Source organism: Peromyscus leucopus, chromosome 13, assembly GCF_004664715.2.
Source record: "Peromyscus leucopus breed LL Stock chromosome 13, UCI_PerLeu_2.1, whole genome shotgun sequence".
NCBI lineage: Eukaryota > Metazoa > Chordata > Mammalia > Rodentia > Cricetidae > Peromyscus > Peromyscus leucopus.
The window spans coordinates 18,818,804-18,837,393 of record NC_051074.1 but is presented as its reverse complement, the minus strand read 5'-3'; the positions used below and the strand labels follow the sequence as shown (position 1 = coordinate 18,837,393).

At 40.1% G+C, this 18,590-nt stretch overlaps 1 protein-coding gene across 1 annotated transcript in view; it reads left to right on the top strand.

Annotated features, from left to right (window-relative positions):
- Positions 1-18,590, top strand: part of Fbxl17 (F-box and leucine rich repeat protein 17) — a 450,353-nt gene that overhangs the window by 276,597 nt on the left and 155,166 nt on the right. The gene's annotated exons all lie outside the window — the stretch shown is intronic.

Here is an 18,590-nt window from a genome sequence, read left to right as displayed (position 1 = left end):
TTGTAATATATATGTACACACACACACACACACACACACACGGCCAGTGAAGTGGTTCAGCAGACAAGGGCATTGCAGCCCGGCCTGACAGCATGAGTTTGATTCCCAAAACGCATGTGGTGAAAAGAGCGAAGGAATTTCCACAAATTGGGCTCTGACCACCTACACAGACTGCATGCTCCAGCACACATAAAGACATCCACAATCAATCAGTAAACAATGTAAACAATGTAAAGCAGGAAAAGAAGGAAGCAAAATTTCCTCAGTAAAACAGAGATGTCCGTTTTGAATATTTGCCTTTGTGAAGTATAGAACTTCTCCAAGATTGTGCCTTTTACTTGTATACTTACTTTTCTGTTGTTGCGATAAAATGCTATGACCAAGTCTGTGAGGTGTTTACCCACCACCCCCACAGCTTCCCAGAGTTTTCTTGAGTGCGAACAGCAGGAAATATTAGATAGAAGGATATATTGCGGAGAATATTGAGGAGATAAACAGAAAATAAAGGATAGCCTCGAACCTATTATAATAGGTTATAATAGGGCCTGGAACCTATTCCAACGGGTCCTGACTGTCTCTGCCCCAGGGTTTTTATAGAGATGCCAAGGGGTGGAGCAAAAGACCTCCTCCTCCAGCACAGCCAAGTACAGACCATCTCAGACACCTGCACTCAGGCCCGTGGTCCTGATCATCTTCTATTCCGACCTGCTGGGTAAAGCCACGAGGAACCCGAAAACGGGCTCCCACACAAGGCAAAGGGAGAGTCTATTTTGTCATGTGATCACAGAGGGCTATATTTCCATGATGGTGGTGAAGACAGGTGGAAAGAGCAGGGAGCTGAGAGATTGTATCTCAACTATACACAGAGGAGGCAGAGAGAGTGAGCATTCAGAGCCTGCCCCAGTCACATAGCTGCTCCAGCAAGGCTCCATATCCTCCCAAACAGTGCTACCAACTGGGTAAAGCATTTAGACATGAGTGGATGGGGGACATTCTTTATTGAAATCATCACAGTAGCAATGGGGTGTACATTGGGATTGATGACATTCGAGGACATATGTAGTCAGTCATGGTAAACATATGACAAAAGTTCCAAAGCCGAGTGCACACAGCTGCCGATCAACTTACCTTTATCTGTGTGTTTCACTTTTAGTACTATTCATTTTTTTGTAACTTCATCTCATACAGCTGAGAGTAACCTGTGTACTCATACATACAGAAATATGCATGTTATTGTTGCCTGCTTTATTCTGTAAAGTGACTTATGAAGCTGTTTGTTGTTTTCTTGTTTTTACATTTCATAAAATTCAAATTAATTTATTTTAATACTTTTAAAATTTTTCTTTCTAAAGAATTTGATCTTTCAGAATTTTAGACTTAAGAACTTTGGTTCTTCTTGATTTCAATGTTCAGTCTTAGAATAATGTCTTAGGGGATTCTGACCCAAATACCCTTGGGTCATGTGTGGTGGTGCAGAAGTATATAAATTTAGGAAGGAATAATAGACCATGTTCTACACTGGTTTTGTTGATACATGCTATCTTAACATGTCTTTCCAGATCCTTCCTACAGCAACCCAAGGAAGCTGATGGGAAAGTCCATGAGGTTTTTGTTTAACAGAGCTGTTTCCAGAGGAGCTACAAAATGATCACAGACTTTTGTTGGTGACCCTGTGTTTGGGGTTGCACCCAAATAGCAGCTGTGACATTTGTCTAAACCCTCTTAGTATATAAGTGTCTTAGTGATTGTCCTGCTGTGGGAAACACAGTGACCAAGGCAACTCTTATAAAAGAAAGCATTTCATTGGGGGCTTGTTTATAGTTAGTTCATTTCCATCTTGGGAAAGCAGACAGGCATAGTGCTGGAGCAGTAGCTGAGAACTTTACATCATCATTAGCAGGCAGCAAATGAGAGAGAATCTGAGCCTGACAGGGGCTTTTGAAACCTCAAAGCTCACTACCAGTGACACACTCCCTTCAGCAAGGCCACACCTCCTAGTCCTTTCCAAACAATTCCAGTAACTGAAGACTAAACTTACAAATATATGAGCCTATGGGACCCATTCTCATTCAAAAGACCACAGTAAAATTTTATTATTATACTTTATATTTAGCTCTTAAAATTTAGGAAGTTTGGTGTGGAGGAACTATTATACAACACACACAGGCCTTTCATCGTTGAGTAAGTATCAAGATGAGATGGAAGAGTCATTTTGTTGATCCATGCTGTCTCTTAAGGACTGACACTGTCCCTTTCTTCCTTTGCATGCCATTCATTTGTTAAAGAACATGAATCATTAGTTTGACAAGAAATTTTACATTCTGTATTTAGCTAATTGTCTTCTTATGCTGCCACTCAATATGTCTTGCTATTTGTCTTTTTATTTCCTTAAAATAGATCAGTAAATTTGAGATGATTAATATTAGATTCCAGATTTGGAGGAAAGTACTACATAAATTATTCTGGTTGTCTTTTCTGTCTTTTCTTCTTTGTTTCTTCTCTCTCTCTTCTTTTGGTACCTCAACCTCCTGAGTGCTGGAAGTATAGTGCTGAAATACCATGCCCTGTTTGTTATGTTTTACTGTAGTAAGTTAGGAGGTGTAAAATGTCTAAAAATAGAAATATTGTTTAAGTTATAATAGCCAAAACATATACTAACATACTCCGATATATTAATTCTTTAATCTATACAAAGACCTGAAGTAGGTACATAAACAAAGTAAGGAAAATGAGGCCCAGGGAGGGATCAGGGGTTCCCCACACTTGGCTCAACACATGCGTGGGAACCTTTGAACCTGTGCAGTTTTGGGTCAGCCATTCTACCTCGAGAAGGCAGGGTGTTCCTGAATCACAGGGCTAGTCATGGTCCAAGTCACGCCAGTCAAAATACTGTCTCGACCCTTCCAGGAAAGAAATGTTAAAGTAATATAAGTTAAAGTCCTTGTGAGTTATCAATTTTACCCCATCTACCTTCTTTGGAAGAGATACCCTTTAAAGCTTGTCCCCCACCCCCGTGGTCCTTACTGTCACGTTCACAAAGTGTGTGCTTTACCTGCTGCGCTGGAGTATTTCATGAAGAGTGAATTTATTCTCCTTTATACCATTTCCATTTAAACAGAAATGTTTCTTTTTCTGATATGAAGAAGTTTAAAGTGAGCTTCTTGAAACTAATGGCAATATGTAAATTTTCAGCAGCCTTAGAATTTTCAAAAACTACATTTTAGGTTTTGGTGTGTCTCTTACACTAGTAAATGTTACTGCACCTTCTCCGTCAGATTGACAGTTCCATTGTAGAAGGAGATTTTACTGAGAGAAATTTTGTTGTTACTGGTATTTTACTCTTTTGTGGGGGACCCACCACCCAGCTCCCAAATAAATTACTCATGGAGGCTTATTCTTACTTATGAATGCCTGGCCTTAGCTTACTTTATTTCCTTAACTTTAAATTAGCTCCATGTACCTTTTGCCTCTGGGCTTTTCCCGTTCTCTTACTTCTGTAAATCCTACTCTTACTCCATGGCTTGCTGTGTAGCTGGGTGGCTGGCCCCTGGAGTCCTCCTCCTTTTCTGGCTGCTACATCTCCTCACTCCTCCATCTCTTTTTTTCCTTCTCCTACATTTCTCCCTCTATATATCCTCTCTGCCTGCCTGCCCTGCCTTTCCTTTCTTCTGCCTTGCTATTGGCCAGTTCTTTATTAGACCATCAAGTGTTTTACACAGGCCCAGTAACACAGCTTCACGAAGTTAAACAAATGCAACATAAACAAAAGTAACACACCTTAAAATAATATTCTACAACAAAATTTAGAACAGCTTTATCCAATCTATATTCTTATGCTCTTGTCCTACTTACATGTTTAGCCCTGGAGGTCTTCACATAGGATTTTTTTTTTCTTTCTCCTGTTAAATTCCTGTGTATATTGTTGCTGTTTACTTTAATTCTCATTATTATTAAAAGGGTTTTACATGGTTATTTGTCTTCTGATCTACACGTAGTTTAGTTCTCATTCAAAAAATAATGTTCTACTTAGCCAAAATATTCCCAGTGAAAAGTGATACAAGTTTGTGGGGGTTTCCAAATGTTAATTTTATAAAGTGGCATGACTTGTCTTATTAGTGTGTGATATTCCTTCTATCATTCATTTATCAAACCTATCTTGACCATATCATCAATTATGAGCAAAACATTCTGGGCTGAACTTGAAGTCAGGTTAGCATGGTGACATACTCTTTCAGTGGTCAAAGCAGAAAGTGAGACTTCTGAAGACTACAGTCATTCTAAAAAGATAGGTAGAGTTACTTAGTCCTTAGTGAGCTGAACACAAAAGTGTATAAACATGTGAAATGCATTGCCTGGGGATGGTGGAGACTGATGGCCAGAGGTCTGCTTGTAAGATGAACCCTGTGCCGGAGTTCTCAAGAACACACCAGGCATGCCGTGTTAGTGTGACAGAGATAAAAGGAACTCTCCATGGAAGAGTGAAGACTTCATATTTCCTTTGCTAATCCTACAGTTTACTGTTTTATGGTTGGTAATTAAATTATAGATAAGAGGGGAAATATTTTTCCATGGGACTTGTGGCTTCTACCCACCTGCTGTCGCCTGGATCACCCAGTAAAATATCAGATTCCAAGCTGCAGAGAGTTGTGTTGAGCTGAGAACCAGAGTCCAGATGATTGGACATAGGCATCTAAAGCCAGGCTCACTAATGACCAGTCACTTCCTGTTAGTGTGAATGCGCGGTCTTCTAGCCACGTGGAAGTACTTACGCCAAGCAAAGCTGCACTTCTTGCTGTTCTGACATTGGTTATGCTTAATGTGGCATGTTTTCACACTCACATTTGGTCTATTAATTTTTGTAGTAAGTGGGCACTTAATCTTAGTGTCTGTGTAGACTTTTGTTTTTACAATTTAGAAGCAAGTGTAAACATAAGTATCCTCAGATACATTTTTTTTTTTTTAACTTAAAAGTGGAAAGGAAGTTTGGGTCACTTTATGTGCCTCTTTCATAATTACGTCTCTAGCCAAAACAGGGTGAAAGATAATGTACTTGGAAGAGCATACCTAAAAATAGCATTTTCATTGCTTAGACATGCCAACGCTTATAAAGCCCTGAGAGAAGATGGAGTGACCTCCTGGTTAACAAGGCCTGTGTTGAGGCTGATACTAAGTGTACTTTTAAAACAATTAGCTTTAATGGTCTGAAATTTGCATGTCCTCATTGAGTAATATAAAAGTACAAATTGCTTTCATACAGTTAATAATTTTGTAATTATTCCCAGTGGTTTTCGTTTTTAAATATTAATCTTGTGAAAAAAATAGGGACTCATAGAATTTTTAGTGTGTTTTTACACAGCTGAGAAATAATGGTGTATCCTTTCTTCTATCTTTAACTACTACAATTTGGAAATATGACGTGTATAGTAATGTGCCAAATATTTTCTCCTTATTTTTATTTTCTGTACTAAAATGATCTTTCGTACATAGCAGGAATTCTCAGATACAAACCCTGTGGTTTGCTTGGCTCTGTTCATTTGATTTGTTTGCCACTTTGTACATCTGTGGCCAAACCTAGATGCATCTTTAAAAAGGAGACAGGCTAGGGCATGACTGTACTCCTGGCACCTGGGGTCTAGTGCACGCAAGTGTCCGAGTTTGAGGCAAGGCTGGGCTCCATAGTACCTGAGTTACTGAGATAAAGAAGGAAGGGGGCAGTGCTGGGGGAAGAGGGGAGGAAGTGAAGGAGACAGGGAGGGAGGAAGTGAAGGAGACAGGGAGGGAGGAAGTGAAGGAGACAGGGAGGGAGGGAGGAAGTGAAGGAGACAGGGAGGGAGGAAGGGAGACAGGGAGGGAGGGAGGAAGGAAGGATAAACTTTAAAAATGGCAATAGCAAGCCTCTCACTAAAGAGTGAGTACCTAAGATGCAATGCCGTCTTGAGCAGACTGTTAGGACAACAAGGGTGTTTCTAAGTAGTTGGCTGTGTCAGCGGAGTGGGATTCATGGGCATTGACTGGGGGGGGGGTGAGATCTCACTGGGGGCTAAGCTTCACTAGCAGCTCAAGGTAGACAGAGAAGCATTTGTCAAAACTAATAGCATTTGTGATTCGTTTATTTAACAATAGGTAAATCTCCTTTTAATAAAAAAAGGTCCATTAGCAAACTTTGAACTCTGATTAATGATGTATGCTACAGTGTTTAGGAGTGAAGTATGTCAATTTTAACTTACGTTATGGTACATAAAAATAAGATAAATCCATGAATACATACAAGTATGGACAGAGAAAGCTGAATGCATCTGATATGGAGAAAATAAAGCAGAATGTCACTTGCAGAATTAAATGGTGGGTAGTGGGATTATCACTGCAGAATTCTTTCAGCTTTTCAAATTTTCTGTATAAAAGTGTTGATAATAATGAGTGTTTATCCTAAACCGTATAGAAAACTTACGTTTATCTTAAAAGGTATAGAAGACTTACTTTTTGGAATTTATTTTTATTCAGACTGAAAGTATGAGTTTTTCTTTTTTTTTCTTTCATAGCTTAAAAATTTGTAGTATCTAATTAATGCATCTTTAATATCACTATGTTGTTACCTTTATAAATAAAAAACTCCATACATGCAATCCATTGATTAATAACATTTTTTAATGCTCTGTGGAAGTTTTCTGTCATTGCTATATAGCAAATTATTACCTATGTGTTGCTTAAAACAAAAGTAAAATTTATCACCTAACAGTTGTGGACAATAGATGTAGACAAGTCATTTTCACTGAGTGTTAGCCCTACCTCGGAAGGTTTCCTCTTGCTTCTGGTGGCCTCTGGCTGTATCCCGGCAGGCTGCCTCCATAGTGATGAGGCTTTCTCTGTGTTATGCTGATGCCGTCCTACTTTTAAGTACCATTCTGGTGGCCATTGAGGCCCTCCTCTGTAATACAGGGTACGTTTTCATTGAAGATACTGTTTATAGGCTCTGTGAACGTTGACCTGACATTTGGAAGCCATTATTTAGCCTACCGAAGATACTATGTCTCTGTCTCTGTCTCTCTCTCTGTCTCTCTCTCTCTCTCTCTCTCTGTGTGTGTGTGTGTGTGCATGCTTATTCTTATAACTGAGACATCCTGTTCAAGGACCTAAGTTGTATTTAACATTTAACTGCATACTGTCTTCTAGGTATTGCTATATATGTGCTATATATATTTTTTAACCGAGGGAAAATGGGCATAATTTATATGAACTTACTAGACCATACGTTTCTTTCTTGTGTATGCCAACTATTAAAGCTTCAGAATGATGAAAAAATAGATGAAAGGTGGAGGGGCCCAGTGTTTGTGCTCTGAGAAAGGTGCTTTAGGAATTCTTCTCTGTTGTGAATAACACCACCTTATTCATGTGGAGGATGTGGAAGCTGACAAGATTATGAGTTCCTCTGGAAAGAGACTCATCCATCTTTGTATTCCCATACTGAATGGAAACTTTGGCGTTTGGACATGCTTGCTGCATGAGTAAAAGCATCTTTTCGAACATGAAATGCAACCTTAAATCCTTGGAGGTTGATGTTGTGATTTCTGCCTTAGAGAAGAATCTTCTGGAAGGTGAAGTACATCTCGGTTTCAGAACTGTGTTGTCCATGTGCAAACAGACATGGAGAGTTTATAGCTGAACATTGGAAACATGTCTATTATCCATAAGCAGAGGATTTTCAGAGCATTTTTTACAGGTCTGTTTACTACTGTGTAGTGTGGGGAGCTGACGGCTTGTGTGGTGTGTGTGGAAGGCAGAGGGCCGCTCTCAGGAGCAGCTTTTCTCCTTACATTGTGTGTGTCCCGGGATCAAGCTCAGGTACCAGCCCCATGGCAAGTGTTTTTAATCACTCTGCCACCCATCCCTCTGGCTCATAGATTTTCTGTATAAAACATTAAAAATCTATAAAATTCTGGTGCTGCTAAATATCTGTTTTATTATTGTGTGGTATTTCCGAGTCATCTTCGCTGCCCCCTAACCTTTCTTGGAGGTCAGTTTCTCACAGATCTGGGACACAGTTGTATTAAGAGATGGGAGACAAGTTTGTGAACGCCAGAGGATATTTTGGTACTTTTTAAAAGCGGTAGCCTTTCCTTAGAAACGCCTTAAGCACACCTGCTGTCTCTGAACCGTATCCTGAGTATCGGGTCTGGTTAGAAGTGCACCTGCATTGTGAATCTTGGGAATGCTCATGCTCCTTCTTTCCTGTGCTTCCTTGAAAGCTTATTCCAGAGTCTCATGCCACAGCAGAAGCTGAATTACATAACTGCACTTTTCCCCTGCATTTTAAGCTTACATGGCCCTCTCAAATATGTCTCTTTCCGACGTTTTAGAATATGACTGGATATAAATAGACAGATATCAGTAACTATTGAATCTGTGAATGTGTTGTCCCTCTTCTTTACACAGTCTTTCCAGGAGTTTAAATTCAACCAGTATTCAAGCCAGTGTGTGCTTAAACAATAACTTTTCATAGATTCCCCTTTTCCGGACTGTGGCATGGTTTTGAATCTCTATTGCTGTTCCCGACATCTCTAAAGTTGTCAAATGCCCTGTATGTATTGTGTATCTGATAAGCTTTGTTTACATTCCAGCACAAGATACCAAAAACAAAACCAACCAACCAAACAAAACAACAAGAAACAACTGTGATTTTTTTTTTTTTTCAGCATTACTGGGGAATAAATTGTGTAATTCCTTCAGGATTCTTAGAAGCATAAAACTGACCCTGAGCACATTTTCCTGGTGTCCTTTTCCATATCTGCCCTTGCTGTCACTTCCTTTCTCCACTAGTCACTTTGGAAAGTGACAGATTCCCCTGATCCCTCCAGCTTGCTCGATTCCTGAATGTTTTCCTTTATGTTGTTAGGTCTTGAGAGAAGTGTATTCCTGTGGAGCAGAAGCCTGAATCCTATGGTTCTACTCTGTCTCACAGCTGTTGATGTAGACAGAGAGTAACTAATTACCAATAGTGGGTCATAGGGAAGTCTGTTGGAGAGGTACTTTCTTCGTTTTCATTCGTTTATAAATTATGGAGTGCTGTCCTGGGAGTGTCACATGCTCCTGTGCCTCCAGTGTGCTGTTTCCAGCAGAGAACCCCACTGCCTTGAGACAAACAGTGGAGTGTACCTTCTCCCTCCTCCATGCTTCTTCACTGCCTTGTCTCTGCACGTTGCTGTGAGAGTGTGGGTAACGTCCCCCCCCCCACACACACACACACTATGGTCTCCACCATTGTTAAGGGCTAGTTTCATTAGCTTTGTGAAGCTTTCCCTATGATCAAGGAGGTGTGTTTCCCCTTCATGGGCAATACTTGAATGACTAGTCCAGGCAAAGCCACCTGAATTTTGGTGATTATGGTATTTTAGTTGCTAAATCCTTTGGTCTAGTGCGTTTCCACAATTAGGATTTGTTAATTTAGTGACAGTGTTAGCCATGGACACATACATTTGTTAAGAATTACATTTAACTGGGTGGTAGTGGTGGCACACACCTTTAATCCCAGCACTGGGGAGGTAGAGAAAGGAGGATCTCTTGAGTATGAGGCCAGCCTAGCCTAAAATGCAAGTTCCAGGACAGCCAGAGCTACACAGAGAAACCCTGTCTCTAAACTCCCCCCCCCCACCCGAAAAGAAAAAAATTGTATTTATAGTATACATAATATAAGTACCAGATATAATACTTATTCCTCTAAATTGTAACATGTCATTTATAATGAAGTCTTTGCATTGTTGAATAAATTAATAGTTTGGGGCAAAATCTTAAATGTATTTTATAGGCCAATGGAGTTTTGGATGTGAGGGATCATTTTGCTACCCTCATAGCCAGAGAAGAGAATATTCGAGAGGCTTTCCTGGCATTTCTAAACCCTACCCTTCTACACCGGCTGGATGTTAAGAACAAGAGGGCTTTGTACTCCTTCCTTCAGACAAATGCACATGAAATTAAATCAACTCTGCTTGGTATTTAGAAATTGCAAACTATATTGCTGTCACTAGAAATTCTGTTATTGTCACTTCTAGAAGTGTATGAACAGTTATTCTAAGTGTCATTGTTACATCTTTTAAGTAAAATGTTTCCTGGTTGTGTAAATATAATGGCTAAAACAACCAAACTTGACCTACTGCCTTCCTTTCCTATAAATATTAGAACAGAGATGATTCGCCTCTGACAGGAGCATTAGAATGTGACTACTATGCAGGGCCAGGGAGCGGAGCTGTGGCAGTCCGCAGCCTAGGATGCAAGTCTGTGCATTCCGCAGTGACAGTCACTGAGCCTCAGAGGACTGAGAGTTCAATCTGACAACTTGAGTCGGGGGACATTTGTGACATCATGCCTTCTCTTTCTCCTTCCTCTTTCCGAAAGCATGTGTCCATCGGTCCCTGCTGCCTGGTCTAGACCAGGGCCTTCCTATTGCTTCTGTTCCAGAGCGTGACTTGACACCCATGGTCTCCTGATGGCAGGATCCATTACTTGTACGTAATCTCTACTTAAAATCTCTTCTACGAATTCTTTCACTGGTCTTTTGGACATGCCCGAGGGTCACTCAGGCTCCAAAACTCCTGACCATGCCGTGCGCAGCTTCCTGAGGAGAAGTACCTGAGCACGTGGGAAGCGCTCACCCACATTCCGTTGTGTTTGATTCGAGCTATCTAATTACAAGCTTCCAAGAATATCTAATTACTGTCCTCTTCGTTTCACTTGAGAACTACGAAATTATTTTTTCATATCACTACAATTGTTTCCTCAAACAAAATCTTGCGTAGTGTTTTGGGGTATTTAGAACTATTGTTAGCTGAAGCTGGGAACCATTTCTTCACTTAGATTTAGTTTTTACCTCCCGTGCCCTGTGGTCTCCTGAGAGTCTCTGCCTCCCCGAAGGAGAAGGACCCCTTTGTCATGTGTTAGCCCAGTCGCCTCGTTGATCACCCAGGGTCAAGGGAGGTCTGTGCTGGAGCATCAGTCTTGGGCTGCTTCACACAACTCCTGTGGGGGTGGGCCAGCTCCCGGAGAGTGGCGGGAAAAGGCAGTCAATTAGGCACTGCAAAGCAGAGTTGTGGCTGTCTTGGGGTGAGGACACTCTTTCTTAAATGAGACCTGAAATCTCATCTCCTGAGTCATCCACTAAAATAACGTAGCCATTTTACATTAAAGATGAGTGGAATAAAAACCTGTTTGATGTACAGAGTGGACGAGACTTTGGTTCAGCATTAGCAGCGGTCTGGGTAAAGGAGCAGAGTGAGAGGGGGGCCTGTCCTCCGTTAGGTCTTAGTACCCTGCTTCTGCAGAGATTTCGTACTTTTTCTTTTGTCAGGCCAGAGCCTGACAAATATCTTTAACGTATTGCTGGCCTTACTATAGTTGTTACTACTCATTATCAGCGGTAGGAAGGGTGGGTGTGGGCCAGGGTTACCCCTGACTCACTCTTTGCAGGAAAGAAGTGGTCCCCGAGAGACTGCAGCTCAGCACCGTGGATCCCAGTGCTCATGTTTACAATGTACATCACCACAGTGGATCCCAGTGCTCATGTTTACACTGCAGCTCAGCACAGTGGATCCCAGTGCTCATGTTTACACTGTAGATCACCACAGTGGCTCCCAGTGCTCATGTTTACACTGCAGATCACCATAGTGGATCCCAGTGCTCATGTTTACATTGTAGTTCAGCACAGTGGATCCCAGTGCTCATGTTTACACTGCAGCTCAGCACAGTGGATCCCAGTGCTCATGCTTACACTGCAGATCACCATAGTGGATCCCAGTGCTCATGTTTACATTGTAGTTCAGCACAGTGGATCCCAGTGCTCATGTTTACACTGCAGCTCACCACAGTGGATCCCAGTGCTCATGTTTACATTGTAGTTCAGCACAGTGGATCCCAGTGCTCATGTTTACACTGCAGCTCACCACAGTGGATCCCAGTGCTCATGTTTACATTGTAGTTCACCACAGTGGATCCCAGTGCCCATGTTTACACTGCAGATCACCACAGTGGATCCCAGTGCCCATGTTTACACTGCAGCTCACCACAGTGGATCCCAGTGCTCATGTTTACATTGTAGTTCACCACAGTGGATCCCAGTGCTCATGCTTACACTGCAGCTCAGCACAGTGGATCCCAGTGCTCATGTTTACATTGTAGTTCACCACAGTGGATCCCAGTGCTCATGTTTACATTGTAGCTCAGCACAGTGGATCCCAGTGCTCATGTTTACATTGTAGTTCAGCACAGTGGATCCCAGTGCTCATGCTTACACTGCAGATCACCACAGTGGATCAGAGGGCTGTTTTCGAATGTCTGTTTTTTACAAGTGTCTGGGCTTTTGCTCCGTGCAGTAAATTAGTGTAACATGTAGACCATTAAGACCTTTTCATCTGCCCTCTGTATTAAACTGTCAGGGTACCAAAGGATGGCACCAGTGGGAGCTTCATCCATATTGTACAGTGTCTGAACTATCTTCCAGTCATTGAAGACAAACTGATGGTGACCCCGCCCCCCAAATAACAACCAGACCACAGAAGGTTTTAGCAGTCACTATTGCCAAACTACTATATTTCTCTCCCAGTGAAAAAACCTAATAAATTGGAAGATCTTTATTAGATGATGTCTCTCCTTTAAATTTTTTTCTTATTTTTTTTATAGTGTTTCCATTCACCCTGAAAATGACTACCTTTATTTATTTTTAGTAATTTTGAAGGTAGTTACAGTTGTCTATTCATGGTTATGTATTCATGGAATACTAATATTAACAACAAAAGTAAATAGTATTTGATCCTTCACTATTACAACCATTGGTTCATATTATATAATAATGTACCTTGATCATACTTTACATTTGATAAAATGTTGAGTTTAAATAAATAGAAGTTAGTATATTTTCTATCTTCTTGCTTGCTTTATGGAATGCTTTCCAAAAGTTAGCTCAGTTTGTTAATAGACTTGTGGTAAAAAGGACAGAGCATTGGCTAAATTAAAAAAAGATTTAATGCCAGAGTCAAATTTATTTTTATTTTTTTGTTTTTCAAGACAGGGTTGCTCTGTGTAGTTTTAGTGCCTATCCTGGATAGGCTCTGTAGACCAGGCTGGCCTTGAACTCACAGAGGTCCGCCTGGCACTGCCTCCTGAGTGCTGGGGATTAAAGGTGTGTGCCACTGCCACCTATCTCATTTATTATAAAACTCTTAATTCAATTCTCCTTTTCTACCTCTTAGAAAAACTTCAGCCATTTTGTTTCTTGGTAGTTCAAAGGAATGTGCCATTTACATATAGACCTTTCTCTGCCTGAAGAATATTTTAAATATCCTATTAAACATTTAAATTCAATTAAAGCATGTTTGGATACATGGGTAGAGACAACTATTTCCCACCTGAGTTGTTTATGCTGACATTTATAAATACATTGGGAAACTGTTTTGCTGCTGTATTGTTCTTTCCTTGCTGAGTTCTGTGACTCTCCAAAAGAAACCTACCTGATGTTGAGAGTCCTTCAGAGCGTGTGACCATGCCTGGAAAGAAGCAGCAGTTACCCTTGAGCTCAGCCTTCTCCTCCTCAGAAGTCTCTACCCCTTAGGAAGGGCACGAACCCAAGGACCGGAAGACTCGCCTACCTTTTGAGATGCTTCTCTTGTATGAAAACCACAGGAACAAGTTTCTATGATGGTCATTTTCTAGCCTTCCTCTACCTTTCTATGGGACAGAATGGGCATGAGTCTGCCACTGTTTAAGTTGGAAATGTCTACCTAAATAGATCTCAGATTTACTAATCAGTTACTGGCTTTCTAGAGAATGACATTTGGTAAGTGAGAACTTAATTGGTGTCCCAAGATAATTGTTGCTAACTGGTGGAGCTGGTGACATTTTGCATGTCACTCCTAGTTTCTACCCTTGTGGTATATTAAGAATGTTCTTTGAGCAAATGAGTTAGCATTTTAATTGCAAATCAATCTTTTTAAAAAATCAGCTTATATATCTTCTATGAAAATATCTTCACAAGTGTTCATAAAAGTTAGACGTGAGTTTGTATTTGGTGCTCTGCAGTTATTGGTGTTGCATAGATGAGCATTTATGAGAAAGGATATGGAGGAATACCAAGCGCTCTCAGTATATCATCTTGGTGACATATGCCAAATTCCTGAAATGGTCTTAGGTTTGTTCATCAAGTTCAATTTGTTAACCTAAGGACAAAAATAACTACATTACTCTGTTTCTATAAGGTTAAGCTATTCTGTTACTAGAAAAAGTACCTACAAATTTAATGCTCATAAATGAGATTTTATTCAAATAAGGGAAATACACTAGTCATAAATTCTTGAATTAACACAAATATTTTTGTAAATTTTCCTTTCTTTGAACCTTGCGATCTTTCACATGTTCTGAAAGCATGGCACACTTGTAAATCATGTCCCCTGCAATTAGATTGTTCTTCAGCATAACTCAATTTCAGACTTAAAAAAAAAAATCAATCAGATGTCATTATGCTTTTTGTCAGATACCAAATTATGTTTTGGCAACCTCTGGCATCACTTAAGTAGCCCATCTGTGAATTAGCAAACAGCCTTCGGCAGCACTTGGGACCCTACTTCCTCCTTGCTACTCTGATGAGAACTTGTAAACCCTCAATTCCTTTTTCAGATGTGCGTGCGTGCGTGCGTGCGTGCGTGCGTGCGTGCGTGCGTGCGTGCGTGTGTGTGTGTGTGTGTGTGTGTGTGTGTGTGTATACACTCAGGTGCACTGCAGTTTGTCTGTCTACAGTCCATACAATGTAGGGCTACCTAGTAGATGGCTTAGTTTTAGAAATGATGAAAATCCTTGTCTATTTCTGGATCACTTTTATGGTGTCTTTTGAGTTGTGAGGTTTCAGCTCCATGTTTATTCAACCTTAAACACATCGAGCTTTGTCCGTATTTACCAACTTCTTTATAGTACTCTCTATACATTTTCTTCTTTTTAATCTCTGGGGTTGTTTTTGTCTTGTTGCAGTTTTCTCTCTTTAAAGATATGTCTGCTATTCAAATAGGAGCGGGGCTTAGGAGAGAACATCCCAAAGTGTCTTTAGAACTCCACCAAGCCCTGTACTAATGCGTCTCTAATGGGGATATTTCTTTTCACACCTCGAAGGTGATTGAGCCTGTCCTTTAAAGTAAGATTTGCAAACCAGTGTCTGGCAGCTCCAATTAGCTTCTTTGTGGTTTCCAGCACATCACAAACAGTAACAAGGTCTCCTAGGACACTCCTCTTGCAAACAGTGGAGTCATATTTCCTCATTAGTTCTTTTCAGTTGTCACTAATGCCATGTTCTGGCTTTTGAGTAAGAGACAAAAAAAAATTTGGTATGTATGTAGAATGGGTCATTGTTTTCCATAATTCAAGGCTCTTTTGAATTCCTTTGATAATGTTGAAGCTTACACAGCTTAATTCATTAACCTTTACCCTTCACATAAATCAGATGATTAGGAATCTGTTACTAAGAAGACAGATTTTTTTTTCCTCCATCAAAATTGAGAAATACTTTCTTTAAAAAAGAAAAAGAAAAAGAAAAAAGAAAAGAAAAAATGCACCTTATATATCTCAGGAAATAACCTTTCAGTTTTTAAATTTTACAAAATGTTTCAGGTGTATTTTAGAACATTCTTAAAAGCAAGTGAGTGTAAAATTATCAAAAATAATTTTGGACTCTGACTATCACAGAGCAGGTTTTCTGGCGCTTTTCTCTATTCTAAAAGAGAGAGAAAGAATATATATATAATACATATATATTCATTCTCAACAGCTGTTACTCAGTAATTTACAATAGTAAGACTTTAAATTTTTTTTTCTTCACACCCTTGCCGAGGCATAAGAGCAAAAAAATAATCTAAAGGCAGACAATTCAGAATAAACTAAAGAGTATCTAAATGAACCCAAGACATTTGATCTGGAAGAAAATGTTTACAGGAAGCCTCATTTTGAAGCAAATGATGTAGGATGTAGGATCTCCAAGGAAGGTAGGCGTCTGCCCCTCGGTTCCTTACAGGTGTGGCTGGGAATGTGTCTTGGAGTCTTTCCTTCCTGTTGCTAAGGACATGCCTCCCTGTGAGCTCTCAGAGCTCAGGAGGAGCAGGGCAGCATGGCCTAGCTGGGTGTGGTTGCATGGAATGCTTTAACAGTTTCTGATTTTTTTTTTTTGGCCTCTTTCTATTATGTCTTGTGTGTGTGTGTGTGTGTGTGTGTGTGTGTATTTTATGCATTTACCCTTTGTAATCTCACTACTTCCCCTAAGGACTTAGTCTGTCTTTCTTTCTTTCTTTCTTTCTTTCTTTCTTTCTTTCTTTCTTTCTTTCTTTCTTTCTTTCTTTCTTTCTTTCTTTCTTTCTTTCTTTCTTTCTCTCTCTCTCTCTCTCTCTCTCTCTCTCTCTCTCTCTCTCCCCCCTCCCTCTCTCCCCCCCTCCCTCCCTCCCCCCTTCCTCCCCCCTCCTTCCTCCCCCCTCCTTCCCTCCCTTCCTCCTTCCTTCCTTCCTTCCTTCCTTCCTTCCTTCCTTCCTTCCTTCCTTCCTTCCTTCCTTCCTTCCTTCCTTCCTTTCTTTTTTTTAAATTCCTATATTGATCATGAGAACTCCTGGATCTATGTAGAATGTCTGTCATGTAATATCAGAGGTCTGTCCTTTGCAGTGATGGGACAAAGTGTGGAAAGGGTGGGAACATTTTAAATTCTAGATTCTGATTGTAGGTGCTCATGCCCTGCCTCTGGACTGACGTAAATTTTTTACCAGGTTAGATGGAGTGTTCTCTTGTGTGGTATATATGAATGGGAGCAGGAGTGGAGACATACAGGTTCTAAGTGTCATTTATGTTTCAGTCACACTGCTCAGGATCATCAAAGATTATCACTTGGAAAACATTTTTCTCTTTTAAAAGTGTTTGAAAATTCCCCTTAAAGTTTTCATAAGTACCTATCTTGAAAATTTCTATCATTTCTATTATTCGCCATTGTTTTTCTACTTCCATACTATACGGTGAGGTGAGTATGCTCATACCAGGAGTCTGAAACGCAGGGCAGATGTGCTTCATAGACGTGTTATCTATAGTGCTTCCTCTAAATGTATTCTGCAATGGACTTGAACAATTTGAGGAGAAAAGGTTCGTCACTACCCTGGTCTCTCATCTAGACCTGTCACCAGTGCTGCCCAAGAAGCTGCACTTGGCAGAACTGCAGGTCTTCAGAAGCCAGCCCAGGATGTGTGGTGCTGTGCATTTCCATCGGTTTGCCACAGCCGGGTAATGCAGACCAACTCCATTTTCAGATCTCAACCAGCTGCTCATTTTCACGACTCTGTGTCTGTTTTAAAATTGTCTTAAGAATTTGTCTCACCTGGAGGTGAGTGCCTTTAATCCCAGCGCTTGGGAGGCAAAGGCAAGTGGATCTCTCTGAGTTTGAGGCCAGCCTGGTCTACATAGTGAGTTCCAGCCAAAGCTACACAGAGAATCCCTGTCTTGAACAACACCCCCCCAAAAAGGGAGAATTTTAGTCTAGATTCATAGAACTTGAAAATTCTGTCATCTAATATCACATCAATGGCTAATTTTAAATTAATTTTTGGCTCTAAACCTTTCAAGGAATAGTTTTTGCCAGTGTAGTTCCTCTTGAGCAAGCTATGTAATTTTGCACATCTACTCATAATCATCCACACCTCCATTTCTCTGTCATCTGGGCGGGGGGAGCTTAATGCTCCCTGTCATTCAGCTGTTTGGGGGCAATCGTCATCCAGTGGTTGTCTTGTTTTAACTACATGCTGGTTTTGTTGTCGTGAAGCAGAGTTTGAGTCCCTGGTGTAGCAGCATTCTTTCCGTTATCTGCTACCTCCAGCCCTCTCTGTGAATCTGTAATGTTCATAAGTAGTTGTGGCGTATCCAGTATAGATTGAAGATGAGTAGATACAATGAGAGACTGCATTTACTTAGTGTCTTTCACAATCAAATATAAATCAGGCATTTTGAACTATTTGTATGAAGCAAGAGAACAAAATACAATTACTTCTGTTTTCATTGTCGCCACAGCATATTGGATTGGCTGTTTTAATCCAGTAAGGATCGTAAAATATGGATCTTCGATATTGCACAAAGTGTTCAGGAAATTTTAAATCATTAGGATTTTGTAATAATCTATGGCTTTTATTTTTTATTCATAGCATGAAAAAATTCACTGTAAGTCATATGTAGTATGTGGGCTTTGCTTGAAGTATTTCATTTCTTCTTTTAGCATTTCTTTTTTATGAACTTATTAAAATGCTGCATTAAAGCCAAATGATATGAAATTAGGTTTAAAGTTTCAATCATAATTGTATTGTGTTTTAAGTTGTCTGTGTGGTTATGGAAAAGCATATCTGTTTTAAGCATAAATCTTTTTAGATAAAATAGCCAAAGAAGCATGTTTGCTTGGCTGCCTTAGGAAACATGAATGTTTATCATTCCATTAGGACAAAATTCTATAAAAGTACTTTAAAAGAAAAATATGTCTTTCTTACTAATTTAACCTTCAGTAATGAATTATATGGGATAAAATTATATAAAATTCCCTGACATTTTATGAAGAT